The sequence below is a fragment of the Dendrobates tinctorius genome, unplaced genomic scaffold (assembly GCF_039654945.1).
Source record: "Dendrobates tinctorius isolate UK_male_01 unplaced genomic scaffold, ASM3965494v1 ptg000116l, whole genome shotgun sequence".
Classification (NCBI taxonomy): Eukaryota; Metazoa; Chordata; class Amphibia; order Anura; family Dendrobatidae; genus Dendrobates; species Dendrobates tinctorius.
The window spans coordinates 34,503,467-34,518,487 of NW_027361784.1; the positions used below are offsets into that span (position 1 = coordinate 34,503,467).

A 15,021-nucleotide genomic window follows, 5' to 3' on the forward strand; every position below is an offset into this window, starting at 1 on the left:
TATATTCGGTGAAAAAGCAATAAATAAAAACGCCACAATTCTCAAGGTATGAAAGTAAACCTGATTTGCTAGCGCTTTTGTGACAAAATTCATTTTAGCCGCTTGTATTATTAATTTGCAGCAAAAAAGGGCACATTGGCTTCTTCCCTAGATTTTTTGTAAGCCCCAAACTTGCAATGACACTCCACCGTGCTTCATAGCTGCCTGCAGACACTCATTATCATACTTCTCTCCAGCAACCAAATTGCATTCTGTTACAGCCAAATATTTCACATTTGGTCTCGTATGTCTTCAGCACCTGTTTTATTTTTTTGTATCCTACTTCCTATGTCTGCATCAATCTAAGTAGCTTGATCTGATTTCCATGTGGGAGGTATGGCGTTTTGGTTGTAATTCTTCTATGAAGACCACTTCTTGACAGACTTCTTCGAACAGTAGATCAATGCTGCCAGTTCTGAGTTAAATGCCACTGCTGGACAACTTTCGATTTTGAAGAGAAGCACAAATGATGTGCCTCTCATCTGCTGCACTAAGTTTCCTTGGCCAACTACCAGGGCTGTGGAGTCGGTAAGCCAAACCTGCGACTCCGACTCCTCAATTTCCCTTACACCGACTCCGACTCCAACTCCGACTCCACGACTCCGACTCCCACACATATTGCTTATATTTAAGTGAAAAATTTATTGTAGTACAATGTGAACCTCAGACATTTAATCATTTTTATGATCCAATAATCAAGATATTTAGATAGAACAGAATATACACTCACTGGCCACTTTATTAGGTACACCATGCTAGTAAGGGGTTGGACCCCCTTTTGCCTTCAGAACTGCCTCAATTCTTCGTGGCAGAGATTCAACAAGGTGCTGGAAGCATTCCTCAGAGATTTTGGACCATATTGACATGATGGCATCACACAGTTGGTGCAGATTTGTCGGCTGCACATCCCTGATGCGAATCTCCCGTTCCACCACATCCCAAAGATGCTCTATTGGATTGAGATCTGGTGACTGAGGAGGCCATTTGAGTACAGTGAACTCATTGTCATGTTCAAGAAACCAATCTGAGATGATTCGAGCTTTATGACATGGCGCATTATCCTGCTGAAAGTAGCCATCAGATGTTGGGTACATTGTGGTCATAAAGGGATGGACATGGTCAGCAACAATACTCAGGTAGGCTGTGGCGTTGCAACGATGCTCAATTGGTACCAAGGGGCCCAAAGAGTGCCCAGAAAAAATTCCCCACACCATGACACCACCACCACCAGCCTGAACCGTTGATACAAGGCAGGATGGATCCATGCTTTCATGTTGATTACGCCAAATTCTGACCCTACCATCCGAATGTCGCAGCAGAAATCGAGACTCATCAGACCAGGCAACATTTTTCCAATCTTCTACTGTCCAATTTCGATGAGCTTGTGCAAATTGTAGCCTCAGTTTCCTGTTCTTAGCTGAGAGGAGTGGTACCCAGTGTGGTCTTCTGCTGCTGTAGCCCATCTGCCTCAAAGTTCGACGCACTGTGCGTTCAGAGATGCTCTTCTGCCTACCTTGGTTGTAACGGGTGGAAATTTGAGTCACTGTTGCCTTTCTATCAGCTCGAACCAGTCTGCCCATTCTCCTCTGGCATCAACATGGCATTTCCGGCCACAGAACTGCCGCTCACTGGATTTTTTTTCTTTTTCGGACCATTCTCTGTAAACCCTAGAGATGGTTGTGCGTGAAAATCCCAGTAGATCAGCAGTTTCTGAAATTCTCAGACCAGCCCTTCTGGCACCAACAATCATGCCACGTTCAAAGGCACTCAAATCACCTTTCTTCCCCATACTGATGCTCGGTTTGAACTGCAGGAGATTGTCTTGACCATGTCTACATGCCTAAATGCACTGAGTTGCCGCCATGTGATTGGCTGATTAGAAATTAAGTCTTAACACACAGTTGGACAGGTGTACCTAATAAAGTGGCCAGTGAGTGTATATTGGTGTACTACCCGGTTTTCATTCTTTTTGGTACAGATACGATATGGATAGACAGATATGGATAAATGGATAGATAGAGCAGATTTCTAATCTGCTTTGGCTATTGAAAACATTATCTATGAGCTCAAAAACCTTTCAGGTGATGCGGTTTTTTAAAAAGATGATCAGCTTTTGCAGCTGAAAAACGTATCCTCAAAAAACACAGGAAAAACGCTGTGTGTGAATGTAGCCTTAGATCAGGAATAGAACAGCCATTTATAGGACATTTCATAACTTTCCCAAACTCCTATGAAAAAAATATTCAGCACATTCTGCATTGAATTACTGTACCCAATTTATTATATATTTTAGGAGTCGGAGTCGGTCCATTTTATACCGACTCCGACTCCACCAAAATGAGCTCCGACTCCACGACTCCGACTCCACAGCCCTGCCAACTACTGTGTCTACGGTCCTTAATGTTTCCCTTTTTGTTTGGACGCTTCTTCGAACGAGCTTGATCAGCACATCTCGAAACTCCACTCTGTTTTAAATATTTCTTAGGAGAGACCTTGCTGATGAAGTATAACTACCTTGTGCGTTTCTATGCTCAGTCTTGCCATGGTGTTTGAGCTGGGATGTGAAATGATCTTCCACATCCTAACCTTTTTGTAGCAGTTTGACTGTTCCTCACCCAATTTTAAGCCTCCTACACAGCTGTTTCTTGTAGTTAATCATTGTGTTTCAACCTACATGAAATGATGATCTTTATCACCAGTTTGGAATAATTGGTTACTCATACAACTGACTATAATCCTATAAAATCTCTAACTTCATGCAAGTGTCCTGAGAAGAACTGATGCTCTGTTGAAGGCAAAGGGTGATCTCGGGAAATGATGATGGGGTTTAGATTTTTCTTTTGGTCATTCACTTTGCATTCTTATAATTGATGCAAATGAATGATTTACTTTTCTCTTTTTACATTCTTATTTTTGTGCATTTTTAAATAAGTAAATCACCGACATTAGGTAATTTCTATGCCTAGGTTGCAGGTGGAGACACTTGACAATAATTTTACGGCATGTTGTCCCCTTAATGGTAACAACCAAGCACGCACCGCGTAAAATATAACCATCACATGAAAACTAATTCAGTTTGCTCAATAAAAATCAAAAATGTAGCGCGCGTTGATATCAGTCTGCAATATTCACTTATCTGATAAGTCACGGGGAGACGTACCTTGGAGACTGCAGAAGTGTCCATGCTGTATCGTGTGGCCGGCCGTCTGTATTGTTCCCAGAATGTGATCTGCCAGGTATCCAGGTGTACTGTGGCCCGTGATGTCAGCGTGTAATTACCTTCGCTCTCGCGTTGGCATAGTAATTAATCATCTAGTGCACTCGGAGGGTTGAGAACCTACAGTAACGGCTTAAAGGCAAAGAAACTATCAAGGATTCCTCGCAGGCTCTTCATCATGCGACGCTACTCACAAGTGCAGACTGAGGAGAGCGAGGACACTTACCACTACAATCCTGCTTGGGAGCCGCGTCTGCTTACGTGCTTGGGTCAGTATGTAGGCAAGCGATCCAGTATGGGTCACCATTGGTAAGACGGGATGACCTGCTTCCATTTTTTTTTAAACTTTTACAGCTTTTTCTAACCGTGCTTTCCTACTTATTTGCTCCCCCCTCAATTATGTATCAGTGATAATTTCGTTTCACGCAAGGAGACTGGGAAATGATAACATCAGCTGGCGACATTTATTTTCTGCGAGCGCAGGTGACGGACTCCTCTGGAGACTGACGTTCTATTTGTTCTTAGAGTTGTTCATTTGAGACGTTGCCTTGTTTCCATCTGCTGTAATCTTAACTGTCTCCTTGTCTGGACTGTGCAAAGTTTGATGGCATTTTTTTTTCTTCTTTTATCTGCCCTCCTGCAAGGCCTTACTCCTGGTTTGTTTAAGCACTCCATTCTCTTATGCGTTCGGTAAAGCATCACTTGCGTCTGGGAGGTATATCTGTAAGACCCCTATTTATGTGTCTCCTGCCGTAAATATGTCCTTCTGGCTTATGAAGCCCATTATTCAAACTTTAACAGAGTTCTGGACTGCACTATTTCATGCAGTGGCCATGAGTAAAATACATACCGTACATGTATTATGGGGTTTATCATTTTCCCTCCCTCCGGCTGGAGTCGGTAGAAATGTGCTGACTTCACCTTTTGGCTTCTAATTTTTCTAATATTACATTTAGAACTACTTGCACTTTTTTTTTTTTTTTTTACTTTGATAGGAATTTCAGACATTTTAATTTTAAAACAAACAACAAATAGGACAACAGAATTGAAGACTCCAATGTGCATAACTATTCACCCCCCTAAAGTCAGTACTTTGTAGAGTCTCCTTTTGCAGCAATTACAGATGCAATTTGCTTTGGATATGTCTGAGCTTTCCTCACCTAGCCACTGGGATTTTTGCCCTTTCCTCAATGCAAAACTGCTCCAGCTCCTCCCAAGTTAGATGGTTTCCTCTGGTGAACAGAAATCTTCCAGTCTGATCACAGATTCTCAATTGGATTAAGGTTTGTTCTTTGACTAGGCCACTCCAAAACATTTACACTTATCCCATTAAACCACTCGAGTTTAGCTTTAGCAGTATTCTTTGGGTTACCGTATTGTCTTGTTGCAAGGTGAATCTCCATCCCAGTCTCAAATCGCTGACAGACTGAAACAGGTATTCCTCAAGAATCTCTCTGTATTTTGGACCATCCATCTTCCTCTCAACTCTGGCAATTTTACCTGTCCTGCTGCCAAAAAACATCCCCACAGCATGATGCTGCTGCCACCACGTTTCACTGTGGGGATGGTGTTCTTGGGCTGATGAGCTGTGTTGGTTTGACACCAGTCAACACTTCTGGTCCAGTGGAGACTATAGGAGCATCAGTGATCGAACATAAAAACTAGGAAGCAGGTAGAAAAAGCGCAAAAGGGTCTAATCCGGTTACATTTTTAATAGGATATAAAGGTTCTGCTAACCTGGTTAAGTTGTGATAATTAGCGATGAGCGAACGTGCTGGCATAAGGTGTTATCTGAGCATGCTCGGGAGCTAACCGAGTGACTTTGACATGCTCGAATAATATGTTCATGTTCCTGCGAATGCATGTCTCGCTGCTGTTCGACAACCGCAACGCATGCATGGATTGCCTAACAGCCGCAAGACATGCAGCCGCAGAGACTTGAACGTATAATTTGAGCGCTCCAAAGTCACTTAGCACCCGAGCATGCTCGGATGACGCCTTTTCCCATCACATTTGCTCATCACTAGTGATCATACAACAATCTATGATCCCAGCTGCTGCTTATTTTCGGGTCCTCAGACCAGGCCTAAACGTGAAAATGGGACATTGTGGATGTTCTTCGCTGCTGGTGGGTGGAATTTCAAATCCAGGTACACACAGGATAGGGTATGCAGCTGTTTATTTGTTGACGTGTTTCGAAGTTAGCATACTACATCTTCATATGAGTTTTTTTTTTGTCATGAAGAATTTTAACTTCGAAACGTGTTGAAAAATAAAAAGCTGCATTCCCTCGCCCATCAGCAGCGAGGAACATCCAGTTTCCCTTCCTCATTGTTAGAAGAGGAGATGTTATTACGGTGAGCACTGCTTCTTTCTTTCATAAGAATCCTGACCTGGTAATTTTAAAGCTTTATTCCCATCTTCATACTTAAATACTGTTGGGTAATTTATGTAAATCCAAGAAATTTAGCATTTTGCTTCTTATTACAATTTTCATCCGTTCTTGAGATACTAACATTTTCTTTTTTGTTTACTGCTTGTTGCCTTGGAGACAGACCACCGCTGTCAGAGAGCAGAACATGTGCAGTTCTTACAAGCTCTTTTCTATTGGGTTTGAACACAATGTTTTGAAGCTGTCCAGAGCCGCTGCCGTGATTATTACCCCTAATCCCAGTCAGCGCAGCGCTTACAAGCTGGACAAGCAGCGGAGGTCGGTCTCCTAAGAAATGAGCTGCAAAACCCGCGAAAGTATTAATATCTCAAGAACGACTGCAAATTTTAATAAGCAGCAAATTGCAAAAGTGCTTGTTTTTACAAGCTCTGTTTGACAATCTCAATATATGAAGATGGGTAATAACCCATTTTATGTTATGCTTATGCTTTTTGGGTTTTAAATTGTTCATAAATGTTTTCGAATTTGCTTTACCTTCCCTATACCAGTGGGAAACCTAAGCCTAGATTGTTTTGTTTTTTTTCTTTGCTAGCCAAGATTTATTTGTTTTTTTCTTATATGTAACGATTATAAAGCATATTTTCACCAATCCCTTCCTTTCCAGCCTGTAATTTTTCTTTTTAATTTTACTCGAACATTTCAGATTTCCCCTGAGCCGTGAAACCTCTCCAGCTCGAAAAGCACGACCCAGTCGGCACAGTGGAAATCAGATGGTGCACATCTTAATACATATTAAAATATTCAGAGCCACTGATCTTCCCCGCATGTTATTCCTTTCAGGTGATTAATTTCCACCTGCAGTCATGAATCACAATCTCCGCAGATCATCTTGTGTTATTCAAACGGATAATCTGCTCAAAAGCTACATGGTCTAATGAACTGCAACATAGCACAAAGCGGTGAGCGCCAACATGGATATCGTGCTATTATCCTGGCTGCCACAAGTGCTGCTGGAAAGGGATTGGAATATAGAACAACACAGCAGCAGGGTGATGAGGTTCATGCTGGTCTGAAGCTTGCGGGAGGGAAGACTTACAAAGCATAGATCCAATCCTACTATGGGTCATTGGCGAAACCGATCAAAAATCAAAGCATGAGACACACCGGGTGCACCATTCTCTTCTTTCAGCCCAGACAATTATTAATGGCGTTTCCTATATTAGGTTTTCGTTAGGAGAACTCTCAAGTGTCCAATGTTGCCCTACTTGAGGACAGCAAAGCATGGGAGGGTTAATACTAATCTTGGGGATTATTCAATTTATATATACGGTAAATTATATATATAATTTTTTTACCATTTAATTTTTTTTAAAACTGTTCAATTGCTGCCAGGACTCATAGCTCATGGGAGGCCTGCTTTCTCCACACACACATACACACATACACATACAAACAAACACACACACACACACACACACACACACACACACACACACACACACACACACACACACACAGTCGTTCTTTCCTGACTCGCATATAGAGATCTTGAGTAGAGATGGGCGAGCCCGAACAGTTCGAAATCCTTACCGTACAGCCTACTGTTCAGGCACACACACCAAACACGGACTTCAATTGGAAGTCCTTGTTACTGTTCGGGTTCTACGCCGGGAGTATGTCACGGTGTCATGTGCATGACAACGGTGCAAACACTGCTTTTGATCGGTGGCAAAATCACTACTGCCAGTCAGACAGCGGTGGTTCCCACCCTGTCAAATTACAGCGTGAGCCCGCAGCTGTGATCGGAGGTAAACATTTACCTCCAATCACTGCCGTCGGCTGATGGGACTACTGCTCCCATCAGCCTACACCTGCTGCCGCTAATAACAGCAAGAGCAGGTGCGACTGATGGGAGTGTTCAGCAGCCATCGCCTGTGCTCTAAATAAATTAAAAAAAAACAAAAAACGGCGTGGATTCCCCTGTATTTTTGATAACCAGTCAGGCAAAACTCACAGCTGGGGGCTCCAACCCTCAGCTGTCAGCGTTGGCAAGGTTGGTTATCAAGAATATAGGGAACCCCACTCCCGTTTTTTTTTTTTTTTCCTTCAATTATTGAAATTAAAAAAAAAAAAAAATGGCGTGGGGTCCCCCCCCTCCCATTTTTGACATCTATTAGATGTGCCAATTCTGGCGCTTTGCCCGACTCTTACCACTTGCCTAGTGGCGGTGCCAAGTGGGGTTCACATTTGTGGGGTTGATGTCATCTTTGTATTGTTCAGTGAATACACACAGCAAGTATAAAGTCCTTTATTTGAAATAAAACAATCCACACTTTTAATTTTTTATTTAAAAATAAGAAACATACCTAATGCCTAATTCCACCGAATCCTTCGTCTGTAATAAAACAAAAAAAAAAACAACCATATCCCTGATTTGTCCTTTGTTCTGTCCCAGGCCGTTATCGATGTCTGGGGATAAACAGACAAATTCTTCGTTACTAATCCGTGGGCTTGAAGTGACCAGGCAATACAAAGGTGACATCAACCCCACAAATATGAGCCCCACTTGCCACAACTACAGGGCAAGTGGGAAGAGCCAGGCAAAGAACTAGAATTGGCGCATCTAATAGATGAGCCATTTCTGGGAGGCTGCGGGCTGCTATTTTTAGGTTGGGGCGGGTCAATATATATGGCCCCTTACCAGCCTGAGAATACCAACCCCTAACTGTCTGCTTTAGCTTGGCTGTTTGTCAAAAATGTGGCGGACTCCACATCGGTTTTTAATTTTTTTTACATTTTTTTATTACTTATTTAAATAATTTAGAAAATTGCAGTTTAGGCATCTCAATTATTGTTAACCAGCCTTGCTAACACTGACAGCTGAGGGTTTTGCTTGGCTTATCAAAAAATACAAGGGAACCCATGCCGTTTTTTCTTTATTTAAAGTGTAGGCATCGGCTGATGAATACTCCCAATCAGCAGCCGTCTGTTTCCGCTGTTATTAGTGGCAGCAGGTGTAGACTGATAGGGCAGTAGTCCTCCGATCACAGTTGTGAACTCGCGCTGTCATTTACCGCCGATCAGAAGCAGTGTTTGCCAAGCTGTCTTGCACATGACAGCGTAGCAAACGCTGGAGCTTCGGGCCCCACATTCAAGTGAATGGGGTCCGGGTTTGCATCCGAGTACTGTTCTGGTACCCGAACCCAAACTTTTTTTTTTTTAAACTGTTCGGCTGAACCCGAACATCCAGAGGGTCCGCCCATCTCTAATCTTGAGTAGTTTTTTTCCCCCCACCCACATGTGGAGAGAGCCTGAGGGTCGGGGCTTCCCCCACGCATGGAGGGATATCCTGAGGGTTGGGCTCCCCCCCCCCCCTTATATAGAGAAAGAATTCATGGGTAGAGTTGAGCTGGACTCTCAGGCTCTCTCTGTGTGGAAAGGGGACGCTGGACTCTCAGGCTCTCTCTGTGTGGGAAGGGGAAGCTGGACACTTGGGCTCTCTGTGTGGGAAGGGGAAGCTGGACTCTTGGGCTCTCTGTGTGGGAAGGGGAAGCTGGACTCAGGCTCTCTCTGTGTGGGAAGGGAAAGCTGGACTCAGGCTCTCTCTGTGTGGGTACAGTTGAGCTGGAGTCTCAGGCTCTCTCTGTGTGGGAAGGGGAAGCTGGAGTCTCAGGCTCTCTCTGTGTGGGAAGGGGAAGCTGAAGTCTCAGGCTCTCTCTGTGTGGGAAGGGGAAGCTGGAGTCTCAGGCTCTCTCTGTGTGGGAAGGGGAAGCTGGACACTTGGGCTCTCTGTGGGAAGGGGAAGCTGGACTCTTGGGCTCTCTGTGTGGGAAGGGGAAGCTGGACTCAGGCTCTCTCTGTGTGGGAAGGGAAAGCTGGACTCAGGCTCTCTCTGTGTGGGTACAGTTGAGCTGGACTCTCAGGCTCTCTCTGTGTGGGAAGGGGAAGCTGGAGTCTCAGGCTCTCTCTGTGTGGGAAGGGGAAGCTGGAGTCTCAGGCTCTCTCTGTGTGGGAAGGGGAAGCTGGACTCTCAGGCTCTCTGTGTGGGAAGGGGAAGCTGGACTCTCAGGCTCTCTCTGTGTGGGAAGGGGAAGCTGGGCTCTCAGGCTCTCTCTGTGTGGGAAGGGGAAGCTGGCCTCTTGGGCTCTGTGTGGGAAGGGGAAGCTGGACTCTCACTCGCTGTATGGGAAGGGGAAGCTGGACTCTCAGGCTCTCTGTGTGGTAAGGGGAAGCTGGGCTCTCAGGCTCTCTGTGTGGTAAGGGGAAGCTGGGCTCTCAGGCTCTCTCTCTGTGGGAAGGGAAAGCTGGACTCAGGCTCTCTCTGTGTGGGTAGAGTTGAGCTGGACTCTAAGGCTCTCTCTGTGTGGGAAGGGAAAGCTGGAGTCTCAGGCTCTCTGTGTGGGAAGGGGAAGCTGGAGTCTCAGGCTCTCTCTGTGTGGGAAGGGGAAGCTGGAGTCTCAGGCTCTCTCTGTGTGGGAAGGGGAAGCTGGAGTCTCAGGCTCTCTCTGTGTGGGAAGGGGAAGCTGGAGTCTCAGGCTCTCTCTGTGTGGGAAGGGGAAGCTGGAGTCTCAGGCTCTCTCTGTGTGGGAAGGGGAAGCTGGAGTCTCAGGCTCTCTCTGTGTGGGAAGGGGAAGCTGGAGTCTCAGGCTCTCTCTGTGTGGGAAGGGGAAGCTGGAGTCTCAGGCTCTCTCTGTGTGGGAAGGGGAAGCTGGAGTCTCAGGCTCTCTCTCTGTGGCAAGGGGAAGCTGGAGTCTCAGGCTCTCTCTGTGTGGGAAGGGGAAGCTGGAGTCTCAGGCTCTCTCTGTGTGGGAAGGGGAAGCTGGAGTCTCAGGCTCTCTCTGTGTGGGAAGGGGAAGCTGGAGTCTCAGGCTCTCTCTGTGTGGGAAGGGGAAGCTGGACTCTCAGGCTCTCTCTGTGTGGGAAGGGGAAGCTGGAGTCTCAGGCTCTCTCTGTGTGGGATGGGGAAGCTGGACTCTCAGACTCGCTGTAAGGGAAGGGGAAGCTGGACTCTCAGACTCGCTGTAAGGGAAGGGGAAGCTGGGCTCAGGCTCTCTCTGTGTGGGAAGGGAAAGCTGGACTCAGGCTCTCTCTGTGTGTGGGTAGAGTTGAGCTGGACTCTCAGGCTCTCGCTATGTGTGGGAAGGGGACGCTGGACTCTCAGGCTCTCTCTGTGTGGGAAGGGGAAGCTGGGCTCTCAATGTGTGGGAAGGGGAAGCTGGACTCTCAGGCTCTCTGTGTGGGAAGGGGAAGCTGGACTCTCAGGCTCTCTCTGTGTGGGAAAGGGACGCTGGGCTCTCAATGTGTGGGAAGGGGAAGCTGGACTCTCAGGCTCTCTCTGTGTGGGAAAGGGACGCTGGGCTCTCAATGTGTGGGAAGGGGAAGCTGGAGTCTCAGGCTCTCTCTGTGTGGGAAGGGGAAGCTGGAGTCTCAGGCTCTCTCTGTGTGGGAAGGGGAAGCTGGAGTCTCAGGCTCTCTCTGTGTGGGAAGGGGAAGCTGGAGTCTCAGGCTCTCTCTGTGTGGGAAGGGGAAGCTGGACTCTCAGACTCGCTGTAAGGGAAGGGGAAGCTGGACTCTCAGACTCGCTGTAAGGGAAGGGGAAGCTGGGCTCAGGCTCTCTCTGTGTGGGAAGGGAAAGCTGGACTCAGGCTCTCTCTGTGTGTGGGTAGAGTTGAGCTGGACTCTCAGGCTCTCGCTATGTGTGGGAAGGGGAAGCTGGGCTCTCAATGTGTGGGAAGGGGAAGCTGGGCTCTCAATGTGTGGGAAGGGGAAGCTGGACTCTCAGGCTCTCTGTGTGGGAAGGGGAAGCTGGACTCTCAGGCTCTCTCTGTGTGGGAAAGGGACGCTGGGCTCTCAATGTGTGGGAAGGGGAAGCTGGACTCTCAGGCTCTCTCTGTGTGGGAAAGGGACACTGGGCTCTCAATGTGTGGGAAGGGGAAGCAGGAAACTCTGGCTCTCTGTGTGGGAAGGGGAAGCTGGAAACTCTGGCTCTCTGTGTGGGAAGGGGAAGCTGGACTCTCAGGCTCTCTGTGTGGGAAGGGGACGCTGGGCTCTCAATGTGTGGGAAGGGGAAGCTGGAAACTCAGGCTCTCTGTGTGGGAAGGGGAAACTGGAAACTCAGGCTCTCTGTGTGGGAAGGGGAAGCTGGACTCTCAGGCTCTCTGTGTGGGAAGGGGAAGCTGGACTCTCAGGCTCTCTGTGTGGGAAGGGGAAGCTGGACTCTCAGGCTCTCTGTGTGGGAAGGGGAGGCTGGACTCTCAGGCTCTCTGTGTGGGAAGGGGAAGCTGGACTCTCAGGCTCTCTGTGTGGGAAGGGGAAGCTGGACTCTCAGGCTCTCTGTGTGGGAAGGGGAAGCTGGACTCTCAGGCTCTCTGTGTGGGAAGGGGAAGCTGGACTCTCAGGCTCTCTGTGTGGGAAGGGGAAGCTTGACTCTCAGGCGCTCTGTGTGGATGTGGGTTTCTTTGTATGTATGTGTGAAGCATGACTTGCTCACTTTCTTAGCAGAACTTATGGAAATATTAAAACACAATCATAGAAAACAACATCCCCAAGTTCACTCTTAATATTGTATTCTTCTCTAAGATTGGGACCTGACGGGGGCACCTTAATAGTCCAAATGGTTGCAAGTCATTTTATTTCTGCACGCCATACTTTTCGGAGAATGGGGGCGACTGTAAGTGTACGTTACACTGGGCATTGTGATCTAGTGACCTAGTCCAAGGTCCCATTACTAGGGCCAGGCTGTCACTCCGTCCGCATCGGCTGAATGTATGGACCAAATGATCATAGGTTCAAGTCGCATAAGGGGACGAAAAATAATCATGTGATAATATTTTTAAATATTAAACAATGTAAAAGTTGAATTTTTTCCCAGTTTAAAAGCAAATGATTTAAAACGTCAATATATTGGGCATTGCCGTGATTGTAAAAGTCCAATCTTTGAGAATAAGAAAATGTAAGAAAATATAAAAAGTCGTTAAAAACAAGAAACAAAGTCTTTCCCCACTGTCGGCCTCTAAAAAACTGAATGTTAAAGAAAACAAAAATTAGAATTGTTGAAATGAATTATCTGTGCAAACCCTTGGAGAGCGAAGGTTATTTAAGGATTCTGTAGCCGCTGTGAATTATTTGTTGGTGTAAACTTACCCCACTTCTCCACTCTCGCTGCTCTGCTAAATAATAAATCACCATTAACGCTGCTCCTTAATGAATTTAAGAATGTAAATTCAGAGGAGGGGGAATAACATAACATCAGTAAGCGAAGCAGCAAGGCCTAAGACTCAGCCTGCCGAGCTCAAAACCTATTTGATTTCCAAATTCTTGTTTTTCTCCTTTGCAGAATAATCTTAAAACCTGCAGACATTTCTAGGGCACATTCGCTGCTTCCTTTGACAGAAATTGGCAGATACTACAAGAAGAACTAGAAGGGAAATCGAAATGTATTCCTGATCCAGCTCACCCGCTGCACCTGTCCTCTGATGGGCTCCACACAAGCTTCAAAGGGGGCAAAGAGTTTACCAAAAAGAAAACATTTAACCAGTCCTCCACAGATCAGGCAATGCTTGTCTCTATAAATTACGTAACTTAGGTGGAATATTTATTCTTCCATCTTGAAAGATTTGAGTGTTCAAGCTACTAAACCACCATCCAGTGGCCACTTTGGTGCCATTTTTTTCCGTCTCCTAGACCCCCCCCCCCAAAAAAAAAAAAAAAAAGAAAAAAGGAATCAAGAATTTGCATTCACCCCAAAATGGTAACCATAAAAACTATAAAAACTTTACCTAGCAAAGAAAACAAGAACAAAGAACTCGTACAGTTCCATCAAAAGAAAAAAATATATATAAATGAAAAAAGGAAACTTGTATTACAAAAAATTTGAAAAAAAAAAAAACTTAAAGGGGTATTCCAATCTCAAAGATCCTATCCCCATATGTAGTGGGTATTATAATAGCAAATACAACCAATTAGGAATGTAGTATAGTTCTTCTGATTTGCTATGTCGCTTACCCCATGTGCATGGCATTGCAGTAGCTTAGGTATCCATGGTTACGACCACTAACAACTAACTTACTATGAGTGGTCGTAACCATGGATACCTAAGCTACTGCAACGCTGTCTGTGTACATGGGGTAAGTGTAAGCGACATGGCTTATCAGAACAACTATACTACATTCCTAATTGGAGGTATTTGCTAATATTATTATTACACCTCCTATATATTGGGACAGGATTTTGGAGATGGGAATACCCTTTTAAATGAAAAAAAAATCTGTGTTCACTGTGCTGTTAGAATGACCCAATAATGGTCTACTGCAAGTATTTGCGATCATATCAATACCAAATCTACATTGGGTCATTTTTACCGTACAACTAAAAATTGAACCCAAGAAACAAAGGCCAAATTGTGTCATCTTTCTTCTTTTTTTTTTTTTCCCACTTATATGGTAAAATAAAAACCCATCCTGCAAAAATAAAGAAAAAAAACCCTCAATCATAGACATACTGTATGTAGACCAAAAAGTAACAAAGCTAGGATTCTTAAAAGTCGTAAAGGTAAAAAACAAATGCAAAAAGTGAAAATTGGCCTCTGTGGGAAGGGGTTAAAAGGGAACTGCACTTTAAACAAACTTTGCTGAAAAATCAGCTTCTTTTTCCACTTATGAGACTTTTCTTCCCCTGCCTCCTAAAACGGTTACACTCTCTTGCTCCTCAAAGCAGATTTCCAGCTCGCTCTATAGTCCTATTACATGGCGCATTAATCTCTAAGGATAGAGAGGAGGCGTGCAGGGGAGTTGTTGCTGAGCTTTTTAACCTTGCTTCAGTGCTGGATTCACATATGGACAGCTCAGTATTGTTGTATAATGTCCTCCATGATGCTGCTGTTTCTCTCTGCATGCCAACTAAGGAATGAAGAGCAAGAATCTCTCATGTCTGTGTGTATCGTGAATGAGACAAATTAAAGGAAATATATATACTCACCTAGTGGGGAAAATAAGTATTTGATACTCTGCCGATTTTGAAAGTTTTCCCACCTAAAAAGAATAGAGAGGTCTGTAATTTTTATCGTAGATACTCTCTCACAGTTGACGTGTATCTAAAAATAAGAAACAGAAAATCACATGGTATGATTTGTACTTAAATAATTAGCATTTTATTGAATGAAATAAGTATTCGATCACCTAACAACCAGCAAGAATTCTGCCTCTCACATACCTGTTAGATTTTCTTTAAGAAAACCTCCTACTCTGCAATCATTACTTGTATTAATTGCTCCTGTTTGTGAACTCGTTACCTGTATAAATGACACCTGCCCATACAAGCAATCACACTCCAACCTCTCCATCATGGCCAAGATCAAAGAGCCGTCTAAGGACCC

General features: G+C 45.0%; 1 protein-coding gene across 3 annotated transcripts in view; it reads left to right on the plus strand.

Annotated features, from left to right (window-relative positions):
• The window catches only part of EFR3A (EFR3 homolog A), a 175,264-nt gene that overhangs the window by 27,647 nt on the left and 132,596 nt on the right, over positions 1-15,021 (plus strand). The window lies entirely within an intron of this gene.